Below are 21,517 nucleotides of genomic sequence, written 5' to 3'. Positions count from 1 at the left end.
AACATTTAAGTAACAAGATTAGGGAAAACACTCACGAATGGTATTACTATTTACGAAAATGTCTATTCGTTGCCCACATCAAATTATCTTTTGTGCTGTCTACACAATATTTTATTTCCACAACTTGTCGCCTACGTGATTTCCAGATTTCTTGTGAAATAATATCACATTTATCGAAAATTTCCGTTGGCATTGTTAAATCAGATTTATGTTAAGAGATATAATAGGAGAACTCGTGTATCATTAGTAAGTTATATTTGTATTGTAATAATAAAAGTGTATTTATATTAAAAGATAGGGGAAATGTATTTTTCAGTTTAAGTATGTCGGGATAAGCTTGTAATAAAATCTCCTAGGCATCACTAATTGTTTTGGCTATTTTCAATGACATTTAATTCCATTCGAAAATAGAAACAAAGTAGTGTGTAAAGTGTTTTTTTAGTAATTTTTTTCAACTATTTTTCTTTTTGACCAAATGAGTGAATCCAATGAAGAAATTTGATATATTATATATTTATAATTTTATTACAAAAATAGAAAAACGTAATGCAAGACGTGATCTAGATCAGACCTAATACAGTGTACGTAATAGTGGCACGAAGTTGGTTTAAGCGTTTTAAATGCGCTCTGGTCACCCTGTTACATTGGTATAATAATATAAAACTGAAGCAAGATTGGCGTGTCAGTAGTTACAACATAGTCGAAGAACTGGGAATTGACTTAGTTTTGACCCATTTGAAAAATGATTTGTGGGTGATAAACCAAACCATTTTGAAGAGATTGATAACTAGTGATAGAAAGTGGATCACGTACGCTGAGAGCCTCTGAAAAAGGTCATTGTCAAAGATTATTTAGGTTTCATGCACTGTAAACCCGGTTTATATCTCAATATGGTGATACTTTGTGTATGGTTTTGAATTGCATTGGATTGGCATTGTTAACTATGAACTTTTACCGCCAGGAACCATCTAATTCTAATCAAATCTTTATTGCTAACATTTCCATATTCCCAACTATTTCGGTCTCTTCAGAATCCTTTAGGCAGTGTCAGGTTAATGTCAAGAGAGGACTTCCAGAGTACTTATCGCGTTTTGCGAAGGCACATATATACTTATACTGTGATTTTTAAATACACTTTGAAAAAATAACGTCTTTAGTTTAAACAAATGAAAACATATCTTCTTAAACGTCATTGTTAATCTTTTAAGGAAGGGATCGAATTATTTAAACACTTTAAGTTGCCTAGTATTATGCATATAACTGAAGTTGAAAATACCAATACTAAGGCAAAAATGATTCAAAAACTGTATGAGGATAACTTTATTGTATAGCTAAAGTTCAAGAGACAGTGCGGGCTTTCTGAACTTAGTTTACAAACACGATTGCACTGTTGAACTACTAAGCGGAATGTTAAAATTAAAATTAAAACCGACCCAACATACCAATGTTAGAATTCTGCTACCTAGTTTTCTACAGTTGTGTAATGATGTTATATAATGACATAGCCATTGACATTGCCTCCTAACGATTGAAACATTAACTATGAAGTTAAATTTATTAATATTATTCTATTGAAGTTAAATTAATTTTAGGAACGTTGCTGCTTAGTTGCCTGTTTCGTGACGGTAGATAAGCTCGGACAGAATTCATTTATTTACATTCATAGGGAAAATCAATACCTATGCATGTCGTGGGGTTTTCCCCTCCTTATGGCATCTTCAAAGAATAGGCTTTTATTCAGAGATTAAGAAACCTTTGATTGTTGTTTAATTTATAAACGATACGTCTTTACATTTTAGTTATCTTATATAACAAATTTTTATTGTAAAATATTTTATCTCTTTTATTTTTACAGTTGCAATGAACATAAATTCTTACTTTAAATAAAATATTTTTTCTAGAGCGCTAATTACGCTAAAGTTTGACTTTTATCGATTTGACAATTTGGGAAATTATGCATTAAAAAAAACAAAATAACGCCTGATTCAATAAATATTATTTAAACGTAGACTTTTGAGCCACCAGCATAGAGGAGGATTTTAATTGGTGGTAGATTTCAATCGAAGATCATTGTAAAATGAGCCCTTCCATCGTGGCCTTCATTATATTATGTAAACGTACTTTCCTCCTCATGACAAAAAAAAATGACAGCTTGCTTAATAAACGTAGTCATAAGATATTATAATCTTTACTATGTATTTACACTACAAAGTATAATACAAAGTCGCTTCCTACTGTCTGTCCTTACGTCATATGCTTAGATTTTTAAAACTACGCAATGGATTTTGATGCGTTTTTTTTTAATAGATGGAGTAATTCAAGATGATGAGTCATATATTTTATACATTTATAATTAAGTAGAGAAACACTGATTATCTTTAAGGTTTCTAATATGATGTCGTCAAAAACGAGAAGTAATGGCTTATTTTCGAAGCCATTTTAAGCAATACAGCATTTATCAATTATCCAATGAAGTACATCAAATACATTGTGCATTTAATATATATATATATATATATATATATATATATATATATATATATATAGCCCTTTACAGCATGTAATATAAGAGTAAATTTTCGAAGATGTTACAGATTATAAAGGAAAGGAACATAGCGGTTGCGGCGGTTCCGGCTGGGAAAGCATTAGAATGAGTATCATCCAGTTTATAAACTATTGCAGTCAACGAAATTTATTTTGTACGTAATCGATAATTGTTGCAATATAAATAACGGGATCACTCGGATATCTTCTTATATTTAAAATTCTCGTGTCACAATGTTAGTTACCTTACTCCTCCGAAACGGCTTTACTATCTATTTTTCATCCCCCTAATTCTTAAGGTCCGGTCCAGCCATAATTTATTTTTATTTTTTTGGATGTAATTTTTTGTTTTATTTTATGATACAACATTAAAAATACATACAACCCTGAATTTTCAACCCTCTACGATCAACCCCCATTTTTGTATCGCGGTTTTTTAAATTATCCTGTTCCTGCCACAAATCCACTAAAGGGTTGCAAGCTGGCAACGGATCCATACTTACAATAATTGTAGTAAGATAAATTTGGTAGGTCTGAGATTCGGTTGGGTCTACTTTTTACAGCCCAAAATTTTTTTTATTACTTTATATGTCATATACAACGTTTGATGGGTCAGCTAGTAAAATTATATATATTTAATTTACACTATTGACATAACGAAGTCTGTCCACGCAGCTAGTTAATAAATATAGGTGGTATTCAAGTGCTGTATTTTTTTTTGCGATTTTTGATAATAAAGTTGAAGTGATTAGAGGTTCAAGGTTGATTAAAAACATTCAAGACTAGAGACTTGTCCTCGTGGAAGATTTTCTTTATTGTAGACAATAAATGATACACAGTTTTATAACTTAGAAAATTATGCAGCTATGAAAGAAAACAACAGTTATGTTCAATGTTAATAGATATGAAAGAGTTATGTTCCATGATTAGAATTTGTTAGTTTCGCTAAGAACTTCATTAATTATTTCGCCCTTTTTTCTCACTCACTCACATATTCATTAATCAAATGTTTGCATCCATTGAGAATCGTACCCAGGACTCCAAGCTCAGATTTAGAAACGACTAGGATATGAGTTCATCAATTTAAAACTACATTATATTTGTAGATATACTTTAGCATATTACGTTGCATTGATTTCATTCGCAAAACAATGTAATCGATCGCCCCTTCTTAAACAACTCCCATTAAAATGAGTTCGTATGCAAGCATTTATGGCAGTAACATACCGATAAATTTATAGCAGCCGTTCTTAATTTTAACTGGTGGAACTTTTGGCCGTAGTACAATAATTAATGATTTAAAGTTTAGTTATGCATTTACATATAATATGACCAACTAGATATTATTGTGTTTTATTAAATACACACAGTAAATAATTTAATTAATCGTTGGCTTTCTGGAATTTAGATTTATTTAGTCTTAGTCTTGATTTAGAAACCATTTTAGTAAGAAAATCTTATAATATTTTGTATTTATAATACTTAGTTTCCCCAATTAATTAAGACATATTTTTCAATTTTCTGTCAGATGATAAGGTTGGCCATACAAAGAGGTGACGTTGCTGGCTTCATGGGCACCGTACCAGCCGACCGCGATCTTTACGATATATACTTTTTTTTATTAATTTTTTTACAAATCATATTGTGTAAAATCAAAAATATTTGTTAAGAATTTAACATTATTTATTTATCCCCATAGTTTCCTAAATTTTAAAGTTGCTTAACCATCTGATAGGTTTGTTTTGCAAAATTTAGTAAAACGTTAATAATTTAATTTTTAATACCTGTGTTAAATTTAAACTTGACAATAGTTAGAAATCAGCTGTTAAATATTTTAGACAGTCTCCAATATTGAAAATTCTCTCTCTGAAGGTTCAGTTTTTGGATTTACATACTGCTGACATTCAGAGATGCCTATAATTTGTATATTTAGACTACGTTTTCGACTTTATAGTTAACTTAGGCTTTAGTTAAGTAACTCAAATTTTCCATATTATTTTAAAAAATTCTTGGAGATTCAATAACTTTTATCTTTTTTTTGTTTTCTTTTGTTATATTATTATAAGGATGCATACATTAAATCAAATAGCATAAGACAAGCAAGTTAAACTGGCATTGTATTTGAGAAGCTATATAATCTGATGAACGTTGTAAATAAAATTTATCAAGAGCATATTTGTTTTTCAAAAATTATCAGTGCTCGCGCCGAGAGTCCCACGTCGCAATTATTTCTTTTCTTCTTATTTGGTTATGGCAAATTCATAGCACCGACGGTTTTCCTGTAGATAGAGAAATACTATGTACTACTACTTATACCATCTCGGCCATAACGGCCATTCCCAATATTCAGTCTATATCTTACTCGAGATAAAAATAGTAACTATTGTTGACTTTTCTGTCCTAAACTTCTCGACGGTAACTCGCCTAGGAATCTCAGGTACGTCGGCCTATTATTTGCCAAAAGTGATTGCAAATTTTAATAATGTAATATCAACTCTTTTCCTACGCACGCGACCCTTAGAGGCAATTTTTTGTATTTTTCAATATTTTTTTTATAGAATAGGAGCACAAACGAGCGTACGGGTCACCTGTTGTTAAGTGCTTGCAACACCAGAGGAATGAAGGTGTATTATATCAAAAATATAGTTGTTTAACACCCATTATACAAGAAAATTTATTGAATTAGGCGTTACTTTGCGGAAATCCATAATTATAGATTGGCGGAATTAACACTAAAGAAGACTTACATCATTTGTATACCCATTATTACAGGCTATGCCATGCTATGAAAATACTGCTATTATTATAAATCAATTTAAAACCACACAAGCTGTAATGGTTCTCCTAATTTTCTAGATCTAAATCTGTCCGTATGTGTATATGTTATAGCTATATGTTTCACTTAAGTGTAAGTAATAAAGTACAACGTCTCAAGGGTTCAGCGACATTAAATAAATAGAAACTTTTACATTTGAGTGACTTGCTCAAGTAGAGCCACTTATCTCAATTTACTCTTGTTTCTTTTTCAAATAAAGTAGAGAAAATACTTTATAGACTAATCTAAAACCTTTTTATTAATTAAATAAATTTATTTTGCGTTTGGTATTATTTTTAGTTTGTAAACACATGTAGGTACATACTTTTTCTATAAGAAAAAGTGACGAGATAAGCAAGACGTCACTCGATATTAAGTGTTACGCCCTGCCTATTAAAATACAGTTCTGAATTCTTGATTGAACCTAAGATTATGTGCAGTATCACCGTTGCGCTTACAGACGTAATACCGCCACAGTGGAAGAACACAGAGTTAAACCTTACTTCACTACGAGACGTAGAACAGATGCAGTATATAAAATACTTAAATTTAGGACATCCTTTGCTCAAAGATATTATGGTTATCTTGGTCCCTACCTTTATCTTAGACTATCTTAATCATAGATCATGCAAAACCACAATTGATAAATATCTGAAGTCATTGGACTAGAATGAGACCGAAAATTTACTGAAAAATCTTATTTGACCAGTAGGCACAAAGGCATTTCTTCCCCTCGGGTTCATAAATACAATACACACATCACCCTTCACACATACACACATCCCTACACATTCACCATACACACATAACAGTCATAACAGTCATAACGTAAATATATTATAACACTTGATCGATTTTGAACACAATCAAATACCTAGTTTGTATAAGTATGCTAATTTCAAATACACGCACCTAAGTATCGATGATCTAAGGACGATGAACTAGTAAAAACTGTATCCTTTCGTGATACAGTTTTTACTAGTACTAAACGATAGGGTTTTTTTTTTTAAAAAAAATATAAAAAAAAGTGTGTATTACACAGCTAGTACATTATTGCTTGACGACAGGTAGCTAGCATCCTGCGGAAAGCCTAAAATATAGTCAGGAGACGCCATCTTGGAAAGGGTGACAGGAGGTGTCATCTTGTAAGCCATAACAAGCATTGGGGGTATCGGCGAGTACATATAAGCCCGTGCGCACTTCATTTGAGAAGACCCTGCCACAAGCACACAGCTGGCCCGAGGTTCGAGTCTGCTTAGGTGACTCTAATCTCGACTTAGACTTAGAGCGAGCCCAGCGACTGTTGTTGCGTAGTCTTTACGGCCTCCACGGCCCACGTCAAATGTCGCTGTAAAAGCATTCAGGGCTGACAGCATAGAGGAGGTTTTTAGTTAGTGGGGGGTGTCACTCGAGCCCGACATATGGGCCTCGTTTCGGGGTCTTTAATACGTAAAGGTATTATTCTCCTCTCGAAAAAAAATGGAGAAGAATTTTAAATAGAACTTGTAAATAGGGATATAGAAATAAGTGTTCTGATACCTATATAAGGCCTAAATTGTTAATGGCTTCTATAATTAGATAGTAAGCTCATAAGTAAATATTTATTCGTGTCCTGTGAACTAGTATAAGGGGAACCCCTATCCGTTTGGAAAGTCAACCCATTATTGTAATTGAGATAGGTATCTCTTTAAATTTAATTAAGTTTGTAACTCTTTGTAACAGATTGTTTAAATTCCTCGTTATTGTGTTTTTTTATTTCAATTTCACTTCAGCTGCCTAAAAATAAACATATTTTTCGACTCTTCTACTTTTTTTTGTCATGTATGCAGCCAATATCACTAATACTAATACACAATATATTGAGTTTAAAAAAAAGTATATCCTCTAAGCAAGCATGAAAGTACTGTAATGTACTTTCATGTAGCCTTTATGGTGCTGCAGTGGGTTTGATAACTAAATCTAGGTTAGGTATGGTAGTTTCATAGAAATATTATGTAATACGTAGTACATACTGTATTACATACATAATATTTCCATAATAATGTCAGCTTATGAAAAATATTTGTTTAATATCATTTGTTTTGATGCACTGGAATATTGTGTCAGTTTTATATTTGCCGCGTTTGCTCTATGGATGTGTACCGTTGCCATTCTTTGAAGTAGAAATAATACCGCTTTCCAGGGATAAGTTTGAACGGCAAATGGATATCCATTGGTTTATCTTTTACATACCCAGTCGTTGAAAAATTATTGTATGCGAAACGTTATTACGGTTGCCATTGTTGAAATTATGTTGATTTGTTTGTAACTTGAACTGAAAATCTACGACAAATTTAGCAACTGTAATTTTTTCGCGAATCACGAACTCGATTTCATTCATCCTTTATACCGAACCATAACAACGACATATCTATATTTGAAACGTTTTTAACCTTACTAAATTGACCTGCAAAGACAATCAACAAAGACCTCACAAATCGATCCATTTTGCTATAAATTTCCAATCAGCAATTATCAAATCATAATGACAACTAAATTTTTAGACTAATCTCTGTAATGTTTTTAAAAGGTGTAACGTCACTACTGTTGACTTGATGGTGATCACTCCTAATTGGGTCACTCCTAATTCATGGAAATAAAACTGCGTTGATCGCTTTCGTTTATTCCACGAGTAGCGTTAGACGTCCCAGAGAGGTACCGTGTGACAGCCCGAGCACGAATGCCTCGAAAGCCGTCGTCGAGTTTTCTTCTCACCCCCTGTGTTTGGACGGAAAGAGGGTGTCAGTGCGGAGCCTATGTGGCCTAGACCACACTGGCGACACTCGATGAAAATAGGGCTCGGCGCGTGTTTTCTATTCATGTTTTTTTATCAATAATTTCACATCACAATGTAATCAAGTGATGATTTATGAAGTAATATTAACTTAAATAGTTAAATTGAATTATTCTTGTTTTTATAATAGGTGTCTTGTAGTATTTGCGCCGATATATTCAACGTGTCTTCCTCCCTTATCGGATCAGTTGTTGTATATCATACGGGTAATAATGTAAAAGAACATCTGGCTTGTCTTTCCGCGTTCTCTGATTACAAACATTAATTATGTTTTTGCCACAGAGACTCACGACTGATATATTATATGTAACTTGACTTTCGTAAAATAAATGAACGCTATCAATTTTGTTATTGTTTTGTTCTTATAAAGCAGAATTATATAAAAGCGATGTGCAACTGCATTCATTTTGATATTTAGTGAATGTTTCAAAAGTTTATTTGGACAAATAGATTAAAAAGCTTAATTTTCACATGAAAATAAAGTGCGCTTCTTTAAACAATACAATTTTTAAACAAGCTTTTATGCAATAATCAAAAATTTCAACAACATAAGATTCTCTAGCTGGTAATGCCAATAAAATAAAAAAAATAAGATATATTAAGAAATACTAAGATATTCCGAATATTTGTTAATATCTGCGATACAAAATCATTTAAAGGTGTCTTTTCTTCACTTACGAGTACCTAGCAAAACACAATTTATGCTTCCTTCCAAAGCTTTATTTTGCCGTCGTTCGTTATTGCTTCATATTTTAATAATATATATGGCACGTCCAGCACTCACTTACCTAGAATTCTATTTCTATTTTCATAAGAAGCCGTGGACGCCGCGCCAACGCCTTTCTAAATCTGAGAGAAACTGATTGTTTATACTTATTGGTGTGGACGTTTTCCGGCTGAAGATGATGATGTAAAAACACTACATCTATCATTACAGGTTTGCCTTAACCTAATTCAACTGTCACCTTAACTTAAAACACTTCAGTTACAAGACAATGGCGTTCTAATCGAACACAAATGGTGCAATAAGCAGCTCACTCAGCGAATACGAGAACGGGTCTTAGGCTACGATCTATAGAGCATACTTAAACTTTGCCCAGACTTTACTTACGTATAACTGAACTCAGTGTAAGCTTAAAATAATCTTTGATTTCGTTTTAATAGTAAATATCCGAACGACCGAGGCTTGATCGGATTTTTAAGAATGTGCAACTCTTGAACAAAAAAAAAACGAATAGGTCTTCTGGATTCGAACCGGGGTTTTCTGCTTTCTGGATCACCCGATGTCTCATCTGAGCTTTTGTAGTCTTTTAAATCGTGGCGAAATTTACCTTTGTATTCTAATGTTATTGTAGCTGTTTCACGCTAAAACACGGATAAAACTATATTTTTTTAAATTAAAACCTAGTAATTTAACAGTCTAGAAAACAGTATTTTTTTTTTTAAATTTTAAAACTTTATCTGTGTAAAATAGGACAAACCGTCAAAATGCGGTCAGCCGTAAAAATTATCTGTAGCAGTCGATTTAAAAATTCTCTTTTGTATTATCTATTATGTTTTAGTAACTATTCTATTACTAATTAGTAACTTTAAAGTATGTTTTAGTTATATAAATTACTACATTCATTAGTAATAATCGAAATGTAATCTGTAGGTAAATCTAAAAAAATCATAAAAAATGCATGACAGCCCTAATTAATACGAAATTTGTTTAAATTACGTAGTATCTTTTGTTTATGTTATCTAACAAAGTGCTAGCTTGTTTAAAAACAAAAGCGTCGACATTCGTTTTTATAAACAAGCCCAAACACTTCAAAAGCAATATCGATTTATCGCCCCCGGAATTCCCTGTATACTAAATTTTATGAAAATCGCTGGAGCCGTTTCCGAGATTCTGATTACATATATACAAGAATTGCTCACTTAAAGATATAAGATTCGACAGCTGTAATTATACTAGGCTTAAGCTGAGACGAGACAGCTGAATGCAAAAGCTAAGTTCGCGTTTTTTTTGTTCAAAAGCTAGTTGGAGCGCAGCGGAGACCTATCCTTAATCTATGATTTTTCAATGATTAAAAATTTATAACAAGAAACATTGAACTGCATCCTCCAGGCCTATTTTTATATTCTGTTAATATTATGCTTTTCACAATAACTTTATAAACAAACGTACGCTAAAAATATTCGTTATTTCAAAAAAAATATTACCAAGCCTTTTCACGAGGTTTATCACGTCAAAATTTACATCGCAGTAACAGACAAAAAGATTCATTGTATTCAAAAGCCGTTCCGTATCCAATAAATCTCTGGATTAAATATCGGAAACGTACTCTATAGGATACCCAATTTGTTACTGAAGGCTCGGGCGATGAAACCGGGTGAGTTTAGTAATTTTACTCTGATGCGATGCGGTCACCTGGTGCTTGTGATTTTGATTATAATTTATTAGAATACTCTATTTACAATGACAAATTATTATTGTGTAGATAACTCTCCCAGTGAGGTTACTTTCATGTTACATCTGGCCGTTCTTCCTGTTTTTACAACGAAGCTAAGTTTTTGGATGATTAAAATAATAATTAAGCTTTAGCAATTGCGAAGGCTATAATATAATTCGTATATAAAAAGCAGTTAAGTCAGAACTTAGACTACAACAATATATAAGCCTAGGTTATAAGAAGCAATAATTCACTTACATTGAACTTGGCACCCATTTAGATCTCACTTCCATTGAACTTGGCACCTATTTGGATCTCACATCCATTGAACATGGCACCCATTTAGATCTCACTTCCATTGAATTTGGCACCTATTTGGATCTCACATCCATTGAACTTGGCACCCATTTAGATCTCACTTCCATTGAACTTGGCACCTATTTAGATCTCACATCCATTGAACTTGGCACCCATTTAGAACTCACTTTCATTGAACTTGGCACCTATTTGGATCTAACATACATTAAACTTGGCACCCATTTAGATCTCACTTCCATTGAAATTGGCACCTATTTAGATATCACATCCATTGAATTTGGCACCCATTTAGAACTCACTTTCATTGAACTTGGCACCTATTTGGATCTAACATACATTCAACTTGGCACCCATTTAGATCTTACTTCCATTGAACTTGGCACCTATTTGGATCTCACATCCATTAAACTTGGCACCCATTTAGATCTCACTTCCATTGAATTTGGCACCCATAAATGGCCAAATTAAGTATTAATTGAGGTCACCTCTATTTCATTTTGTTACTTACTGAATATCCTTATTAAATAATTAAGAAAAAAAATCAGTCTTTATTTTACTTTTTTAAGAACATTTCCTAATCAACTTAACAATGTCTGCATACAAAAACCATATAAAAGAAGTAGAAGAATAATATTACAATAAAAATGGTTTCGATTTAAAGCTTTAAAAAAAACGACACGCTAACAAATTGTAGCGTTAATGGAAAGGACTAAAACATCTTAAAAAACCAATTCTTAACTTTTATAATAACAACTTTGTCAATTTACTTAACACTGCCGTAACAGATTGAACTCTTGTAAAACATGATTGAGAAATCTCGTCTCAGGAAATAAATGATCATCATTGGATTGTCCTTTAAAACATTGTTTTGATTAAAAGAAAACCTTGTGCCACCAGAACAGTGTCTGTTTTTGATTATTTAGTTGAATTTAATTCGGTTTTAGAATTTATATTTGAATTATTCTATTTCATCTTATTATTCCTGTTACAATGCGCCGCCTGTAAGGTTTAAGCTTACTTAAAACATTAAAACTATAAATAGTTACAAGCTTCACAACAATAACGAAATCATCTTATTTTAAACGAAGCCATAGTACGTCATTCGTTTTTCAGCGTAATTAAATTGAAATATTATAAGCCTTATTGTAACTTTCTCTATAACACGTAGATCAACTTAAAAATCTTGTCTTTTTGGGAAATATTTTTATATTACAACTATTTCACCTATTTGTCACCTGTTTTATATAATTAGATGACCCATATGGTTCAGTAGTGACTGACTTTATAATCTGGAGTTCCCGGGTTCGAATATTGGTAAATGCTAATATTTGTATGATAAATGATAATATACCACTTCGGAAAAGTGGGGCTTTATATGACAAGAAATGGCAAGAAACTTATTGGCACTCTTTTAAATTATTTTATTATATTTCCTACAAAATATGAACTTGCCGCACTAAATTACATTGATAAAAACATAGTGTAACTATAGGCCAAAACAAATTCATACAAATTCATTATTCATAAATGTTATAAAGGAATATTATATTTATAAGATTACTTAATACAGGTTGTACAGAGCATTTATATACTATTCTTTGCAACTTGTCGTCTATCATTGGCTTGGGGCGAAGGGTAAGCAGAAGACAGGTGTTTTTAGACAAGTTTTGTGGTGAAAATATAGCATTTGGAGCTATGAACACTACTTTATCATGTTACACATACCCGGTAATGTTCAAGTTTTCACTTCGGCCAGCACTCCCGGAGTGCAACCCATATTCTTTTTAAATGATGTTAGGTATACAAAGAGATTGAAGAAATAGCTTTCACACTTTTCTAACAGCTCAAAAGCTGTATATGTTTCAGTATTCTTGGTACACTTCCTCGTAATGATAGTTTTAATTTAATGTTATCAAAGTATTGTAAATATATTATATTTTCATGAAATACCTATAATATAGGTATTATATACGTTTACGTAAAAAATATAGTTTAATTAAATATTTATTAGAATGATTTATTTATAATTATATTTAATAACTATTATACATTTACAACATAAGATAAAATCAACAAAATATGATATTCATTTATTCTATCTGTCATCTCAATGTGTCACAAGAGCCTGCTGTAAACTATTGTTGTGTTGATGTCTTCTGCACTAACACAACAATGTACTGAGTCAGCTCGTATTAACAGGAAATCACGCACCGCACACTTCTTTTTATTTTTATATTTAATAATGTTTGTTGCTTATTTCATTTAAATTAGTATTTTAAGATTGTAATTATAATTGTAAATTGAAGGTGTGTGTTTTTTATTTGCTAATAAAGTGTTTTCTATTCTATTATTTTATAATTGAAGATTGTTTAGAAGAGATGCTGCTGAAATTTGATTAATTATCCGCAATAACCAATGGTAGTATTGATAGTCTTGAACTATTAGTGTTATTTAGTACTTAAACAACTGCAACCACGGCTCCTCACTGCAAACTTTTTATTTTGTGTTTATTAATAAGTTCTCATAGTTCACAGATGCCGGTCGGAATCTTTGTAACGTTACATTTTAACAAACACTTTATATTATGCTTACAATTCTCATTATTGAGCACTAATCCGAATAAGTGTACCTACACAAATAAGCGCAAGCTATAAATATAACTGAGAGTAGTTTTAAACAAATGCGTCATGCTGAGGTAAAACTTGTTTAACATCAAAGAAAAGTGAAAAAAAGCATTTTTGAATATTTTGGAAGGAAGAGGGAATAAATTCGCACCGATTGCTTAATTTATCAGTATAAAAGTACTAGTCATTTATTGCGTTATCGTACACTAACATTACAATTTATATTAAAGTTAAACACCTCAGAAGTATGCCCGCTTTAATTATGCTTTGTCATCAATGAAGCACGTGTGACCAATAACAATAAAGTATTTTAGACTCTCAAAACCGTACCGATACGACTTAGCTCAGAATAAAGCTAAGAGCATGATCCCAAATACAGGGCGGCAATGCATCTCTTGACATCTGGCATTGAACGTAGTGTTTAAATTCTCCTTGTCTGCCATTATGGGTTTTCATAGGCGGTTACCTCAACATCATTTCCCATCAAATTAATCTCTTACCCGTTTGCTCTACCCCTCTTATGTAAAAGAAAACTTCGTTCATCAGATTTCCAAACACAAAAAAATTATATCGAATGAACGTGTAAAACAGTTCTAGCATTTGCAAATGCATTTCAATTTACAAAACCTGAGCAACGTTCAGAAGAGTTTTCATCTATTTTAGTACATGTTTCAAGTTGTATGGTTTTATTAACAAAACAGCCGTTGCACTCACCGCAACTCGAACTAAAATAAGGCTATATTTAACTTTTACGAGCCACTGCAATACGGGCTTCATTATACTCGTTGAATTTTTCTTGCAATTACGCTTAAGGCAGCCAGTTATAACATACATCTATATGGAATAATATCGAATTGTTGTTGTAACTCTACTATAAGGTTGATGATATTAAATTAAATAAGTATTGAGCTTATATATAGTTAGATAAAACTGACATTTACAATATTTACATATAAGCATATTGACAAAAATGACCATGTCAAAAATGGCGCTCTTATCAAATATTACTTTTGATTAACTTCAACCATAAGCACTTATCACCACTTAATCTTATTAAATATCAGGTACTTTTAAATCATGTTACATTTAGGTACAGTACTATTTTTGAAAATAATTTATGAAAAAAATATAGGATTCTAATCTAATTCATTTGTAGAATGTAGGGTTCGGTTGGGATGAAGGAATTTGTCCCGTACCCAATAATTTCGAACATTGACTAACCTTTCCCTTTATCAAAATGGTAATAACATGTTGCCGAATTTATGGATAAAATAGGTTAAATAAAATGAATATAATGAAAATTGTAATGAAAAACTTATCAAATAAAATAAAAATTATATTTTGACTTGTCTTTTTTTATGTTCATTAATAAATTTAGGTATAGATATTATAATAATTATTTCCTCACAAACAGATGTAATGAAATGTTAAACACTGTAAATTATAGTTAATTCACTACATGTCAAAGCCATAAACCATCGTATACTACCGTAAATAAGTATACTTAAAGGATGGAATGAAATATGTCAATTATTGTGTCATTTGTGACTAAGCAGTAATCGATATAATAAAAGTTGAGTTATTTAATTTAACTTAGAACTCAACTTGTATTAGGTGCTTGTTACAACACTTTTACTGAGAATATAAGGAACATCTGGTATGGTTTTATTATTATTGGAGCCGCAGCTCTAGCGTACAAGTAGAATTGTAAAACCTGTAAAAATATTTTAAATTTTACGAGCCACAGAGAAACAGGAATCATAATATAACATTAAGCTTTTCTAGTAATTAAAGGAAATGTAAACTTGAACTGAAAGAAAAGTGAAATGTTATGTAGATTTCTTAGTACAGTTTCATTTTTGGAGATTATTCCATTAAAGTTGTAGGTAGAAGTCTGATTTTCAGTTCAAACAAAATACAACAGAGTAATCGTTAAGTGTGAACAGATTATTCCGTAACTAGGGAGTAACTATTACAAACGCTCTTCGGAACACTCCCCGTGATAAATGCTGTAGAAGACACACAATGAAGCGACGTCTCTATGCAACGCCAAGTGATTCAGACGTTCACAGTGCACTGCATCCCCGACAATTCGAGTTGCTCTGCGGTGTACGCGGTCAAATGGATCGAGCTCATACTAGCGTGCGCCAGACCAGAGATGACAGCAATACTCCACCTGCGCTTTATAGTGTGCTAGAATGTGGGCCGGCTTGAAGTATTGCCGTGCACTATTAATAACGCCCAACTTCTTCGAAGCCAAATTAGTTTTGCCCTCCAGATGGCCACGGTATTGGCAATCGCTCGAGATTCCGTATTCCGATACTAGACTAGGCTTTAACGGATGTGTATTCGAAGAGCGGTGTACAACATATTATCATTGATATGCAGAAGAAACAGTGTGGGAGATAGCACACAGCCTTGGGGCACTCCAGCGTTCACGGGCTCCGGGTTCGAGCTATAACCGTCGACAACGACCTGTATGCTGCGCCAAGTGAGGAAACTGGAAGTCCACTTGCAGAAGCTCTCGGCAAGCCCAAATGATGGAAGTTTTGAGAGGAGCGCCTTGTGCCATACACGATCAAAGGCCTTCGCTATATCCAGGCTAACTGCCAGGCCAAGTACTGGCAGTTGGCCTGGCAGATAGTATAGATATCAGATATCAGCAAGGGGGAAGAGCTGGCTCTTCCCCCTTGCTTTCAATAGCCGCCGCCCATCTATGTGTTAGGTATACCAGAAGATCGCCTGCCGACCGACCATGGCGGGAGCCGTACTGCCGGTCGTTAATTAACTGGTGACCCTCTAGGTATACCAAAAGCTGGCCGTTAATTATGCTCTCCATAATTTTTGAGGGCAGGGAGGTAAAAACAATATGTCTGTAGTTTGCCGGATCCGAACTGTCTAATTTTTTTTTGAATTGGATGGACAAGGGCTTCCTTGAATCAGGGACTACGCCTTTTGATAAAGAGTGCCGGAATAAACGCATTAGCACCTGCGTCAACTCAGGGGCACACGTTCTAATCACAACGAAAACAGAGCTCGTTGAACATTTTTCTGTCTGAACTGTATTCCAGACATAGAGCTCTGACACCGCGGGATGGTCTGTGGTATGTTTCCGTTGTCGTCAAGAGTCGAGTTGGAGGCGAAAAGAGTGCTCAGTAAATCGGCTTTCTCTATTGCCGTTTGGGCCAGGGTGTCATTCCTCATGTCCAACGGCGGCAGGGACGGCTAGTTGAAGTTACCAAGAGCAGCTTTCGACAACGAACTTGCGTGTTCTAGTCGGGTAACTGGAAAGCTGCTCACCGATTTTTACAATGTGCTTCGATTTGTCGCTTAAAGAATCTGGAGGCACGGTTATATTTCCTCTTTAGAACTTTGCAGTACGGATCCTTTGAGCCCATCGCCGAAACCCAAGTTTGATACGCCTGTTTTTTGCAGTCTGATGCTGCTTTGACTGACGTATCGAACCAGTGCTGTGATCTACAACCGATCGGTACTACAAAGCTTGGTATAAAAATATCCATGCCCTGCAGTATCACATCAGCTACTGCAACGGCTCAGGCACTGGGATCATCCGAAGGGTAACAAACCTTGCCCCAAGGGTAGGATGCAAAAAGAGAATGCATCCTATCCCAATCTGCTGACTTGTAGTGCCAAACGCGGCCGGTTGCTGGTGGTCTACGACGTAGGTGATTGGCACTACACTCCTGATCAAGCAATGATCGGACGTTCCGAAAGGGACGCCGATAGAGACTTGGTAACTATCGGGATGTGTAGTCAGCAGAAGATCTAATAAGGGGGGCGTGTGGCTATTCACATTCGGGAGCCGCGTTGGCGACTATGTGCCGGTGCAAAATTATTCACAGATTGCCCTGCGTAGTCTGTGGGACGTACCCCAAGTTATTCGGCATTGTGCCCGTTGAAGTCACCCAAGACTACGATTACAGCAGAGGGGATCTGTGCAAGCACGTCGTCTATTGCCGCTTGAACGCAGTCCATGAGATGATCGGTTTCCGGCCGTTGGCCTCCGGTGCTCGATACTAACCTATACGAAATATAGCGGCACTAGGCCGCTGTTTCACGCCGGTATTCTGTGCGAGTGTGGTAAGTAGCTCGGACGAGTCTGGCCCGATTGTGCTGACAGCATAAGACGGCAGCGTGACTCTCCCACTTTTAAAAAGCCCTTAGTCGCCTCTTACGACACCCTTAGGCCTGGGACTACCCTATTCTTTTTTACGCCCCGGGGAAGCACAGGGCAAAAAACATCTATCAATCAATTAATTACTGCACGCTTCATACAATCACGTGAATGGCTTTTTTCTTAGAGAGTTGCACTAGGCTGGATATGAATGACAAAAATTTTCTTTTCTTTGTACATTTACCACCACTTCAGAAAATGTTGAGATTTATTATAATATTAACGATTATATGTTAGACTGGTCACGAGAGCATTCATCCACCACAAGTAGACCCCGATCACAAACATGACGCATGGCCCAGCCATCGCCTCCCTTGATCAAAAAACCTGGATCAGTTCTTAAAAATTTAACAAATATAATAATTGTTTAATACCTACATCTCATGCCATGTCATATTGGATTCAATAAGGGAGTATGATCGAAATTTTCTTTGATATGTCATAACGTGGAAAATCCAATATAAGTTACGAGCTTCTTGTCGCATTAAGCAATCCCTAACTGTGTCGCGACAGATGGTATCCTTAGTTTTTGTGATCTTACTTTTGGGCGATTCTCATTTTTAGTTGAATATTAATAAGTTTGTTTTTAGCGTGCAATATATCAATTAAAACTTGGGGAAATTAATATTGAAATTATATCAATATATTAAATATTCCAATTATTTAAGCAATTTGCATTTTTCTGATAGAAATCATAATATCATAGTCGTATCATTTTTTACTGTTGTTGTTGAACAGCAAACAGTAACGCAAAATTTTCCCGAACTAGGTCTTCAGTGCCGGTGCCTTGGTAGTAATTCCATGCATTTTAGATACTTCTTCATGAATACCAAGATGCAAATTCACAGACCGCTGTGAATGTTCTTCTTGGATCAATGAAACAGCTTGGTTGTTTTAATTGTTTCCATATGTTAACAAGCTAAAAAAACACAATAGCTGTCACAACACACAGACGCTATGCGAAATAAAACATAACGTCGAATCTAAACAAATTGACAAGAAATACTTTTTTTATAATGGCCATTGCTTGTTTAGATCAGCTTGTATAGGAATCACGTTAAAATACTAAACCTCCTTTTAATATTAGTATAAGAAACGTGAGTGAGTTAAAATAACTATGTTTTTAACACAACTATGTAAAAATAGATTAAATCATTTGACTAACCAATAAGTCTGTGAAATTAATTAGAACATCAATACACAGTTGTTCGATAATACTCCAAACCACAAGTCGAGTTTAATTAAAGCTCTTTTGCCAAAACATTTAAGAGTTCTTGTGCCAAAACTATAAAAAACTTCCAATCTCAATCTGGTTCATGACAGAGCTTTGAATGAATTTGATTTAATTAAAATTAAAGTGAACTGAAGTTCGTCATCGTAATTAAATGAAATATGCTGTTTTATAAAGATAGCCCCGGATAAGCCTGGAGTAGTTTATCTAATAAGTATGAAGTAAGCATCAGCAATAAATTTCTTGCTAAACGTTAATGTTATATTATTTTAAGGGTGATGTAAGAGACATATCCTGGGAATATGTGCCGCTGATCATGGCCACATACTCTCGAAAATTCCTAAGGAACATAGCCTGGGTGTCTCATTTTTTCCATATTTCTATTGTTTTGTTTATGAATACTATGGTATATAAGACTATGTATAATGACAACTGGATGTTCATGACTAGCACTTTATTTCTGTTTATAATTTTTTACTCTATTAACACATGCCATCGTCCACTGCTGGGCTATCGAAAGGAGTTTTTGCCAAAATTGTCATGCTTGGCATGCGGGTTAGTGAACGTATGTTGTCTTATGCTTTACTAGCTCACCCGGCAAAAGTTGTTTTGCCATATAAATTGTATTGATCTTTTGCCTGCTAGTTGATAAGAGATGGCGCTAGTTGTATTCATTAGTAACCATCACACTTCTTTTATATTTTGTATAATTCACACTATAGTTTTATAAATTATAGCCTATTTGTTATTCTGGTGTGTAAGCTATATTATTGTAAAGTTTCATCAAAATCTATACAGTAGATTTTGCGTTAAAGAAGTTCAAACATCCAGACATACAAACTTTCACATTTATAATATTAGTAGGATTTTGAACAAAACAACGTGCTAAGTACAAAATATAAATTCGTCCATTGTGTCGATTATTGGGTGTTCATTACTGATGTGTGTCTATTACTGGTGGTCCATTACTGAATTTGTGGTGTCGAATACTGACACAATGAAAGTTTTTAACAATGTTTTTTTATCTTTTGTTAGGTAAAAGTGACACAAATAAAAGCCACCTTTCTATTGATTATATATCTGTTAATATTCAACAATGTTTAAAAGCCAGACAATACTTTTTATGTGTTGTATACTTGGTCATAAAATTCTTCATATTTTTTAAGGTTTCACTTCTACCACGTGTGAATTGAACATATGTATTTTTTGCTTTGTCTCCGCTTTTGTATTTAATTCAGTCATATGCTTTTTTATGTATTTTCTTTTTTAATTTTTTATTTTTCGAATAATAATTATTTAATATCTTAATTTTAAGTTAAGAATAAGTGAACTCGCTATTCCTCATATAAACGCCTAAGTTGATTGAGTCAAGAGGGTGGCTTAAATTATTTGGTAGCTTGTGTTTTGTATATTTTGAACAATCAATGATAATGATTGATCAAGATCCTCCTAAAAAAGAAAAGTTCCTTGAAAAAGTGCATTTTTCCTAAAATTACAGTGTTATATTTTAACGAGCGTATTTGTAGCAAATGACGCATTTGTAGATATATTCCAAACGTAATTAAAACAGTTATTCGTATTTACCTAGACATTTTAGGTTACACAAAGAAGAAGTACAATTACTCCACACAAAGGAATGTGTGAATCATGAACAGGATCGCCTCAATCCCTGCATTTGTTAAACAACTCGCGTTAAATGTATTCGAATGCAAGCAATTAAGTAAGTAATCCACAATTAAATTTATTGCATTCGCTTCGAAAGTTTAATGTTGTAGAACTCTCAACATTATTGGACAATAATAATTAGTGATGCAAAGTTTCGCAACGTCAACTATATTTCACAGACTGTTAAATACAGTCAACGTCGACGTATAGAAATGTGTCTGAATATCATCACTATATTGACACAGTTCCAAAACACACACAGACAATCACGATTGGCTGCGGGAAAGTACTTCGGTATAGTAAATTATGTATGTTTGGTGAATTTCGAAATGAAGCTTTTTATACTGTGTTGTGCGATTTTTTGGTAGGGCAACACGTTCGACTAGGTTCACGTCACGGTTGACCACGACATGCTTATGACGTATGTGCGTGAACCAGACAAGCTACACATTGTATAGCTTCTGTGTTTTTGAATTTAATTTTAAGACAACATTTATTTACGTAGCTGCGACGTGGGTGGTACGGCGGGCGGATATTGTCGAGGGAGGAGATGGCTTATAGCGTCATGCTCGTGAATGGGCGCCACTTGTGGTGGCTGGATGATCTTGTTACCGGGATGTTTACTTCATGTTTTTTTTATTTAATTAATTCTCTTAAAATTAAAGTTTCTATATGTTTTATTTAATCAAATGGTCGCATAATCAATTTATTTATTAACGGACGTATGGATTGTCGCATCTTCTGTATTCAATAACTCTTGTGTTTATACTTATAATTTTTTTTTATCACTTTGCATATATTGTTATTGAAATGATTTGTAAATTACATTAAAAATAAGAACTTGTAATACCATA

This window comes from Leptidea sinapis, chromosome Z (genome assembly GCF_905404315.1).
Source record: "Leptidea sinapis chromosome Z, ilLepSina1.1, whole genome shotgun sequence".
Taxonomy (NCBI): Eukaryota; Metazoa; Arthropoda; class Insecta; order Lepidoptera; family Pieridae; genus Leptidea; species Leptidea sinapis.
Note: the sequence above shows the minus strand (reverse complement) of the source record.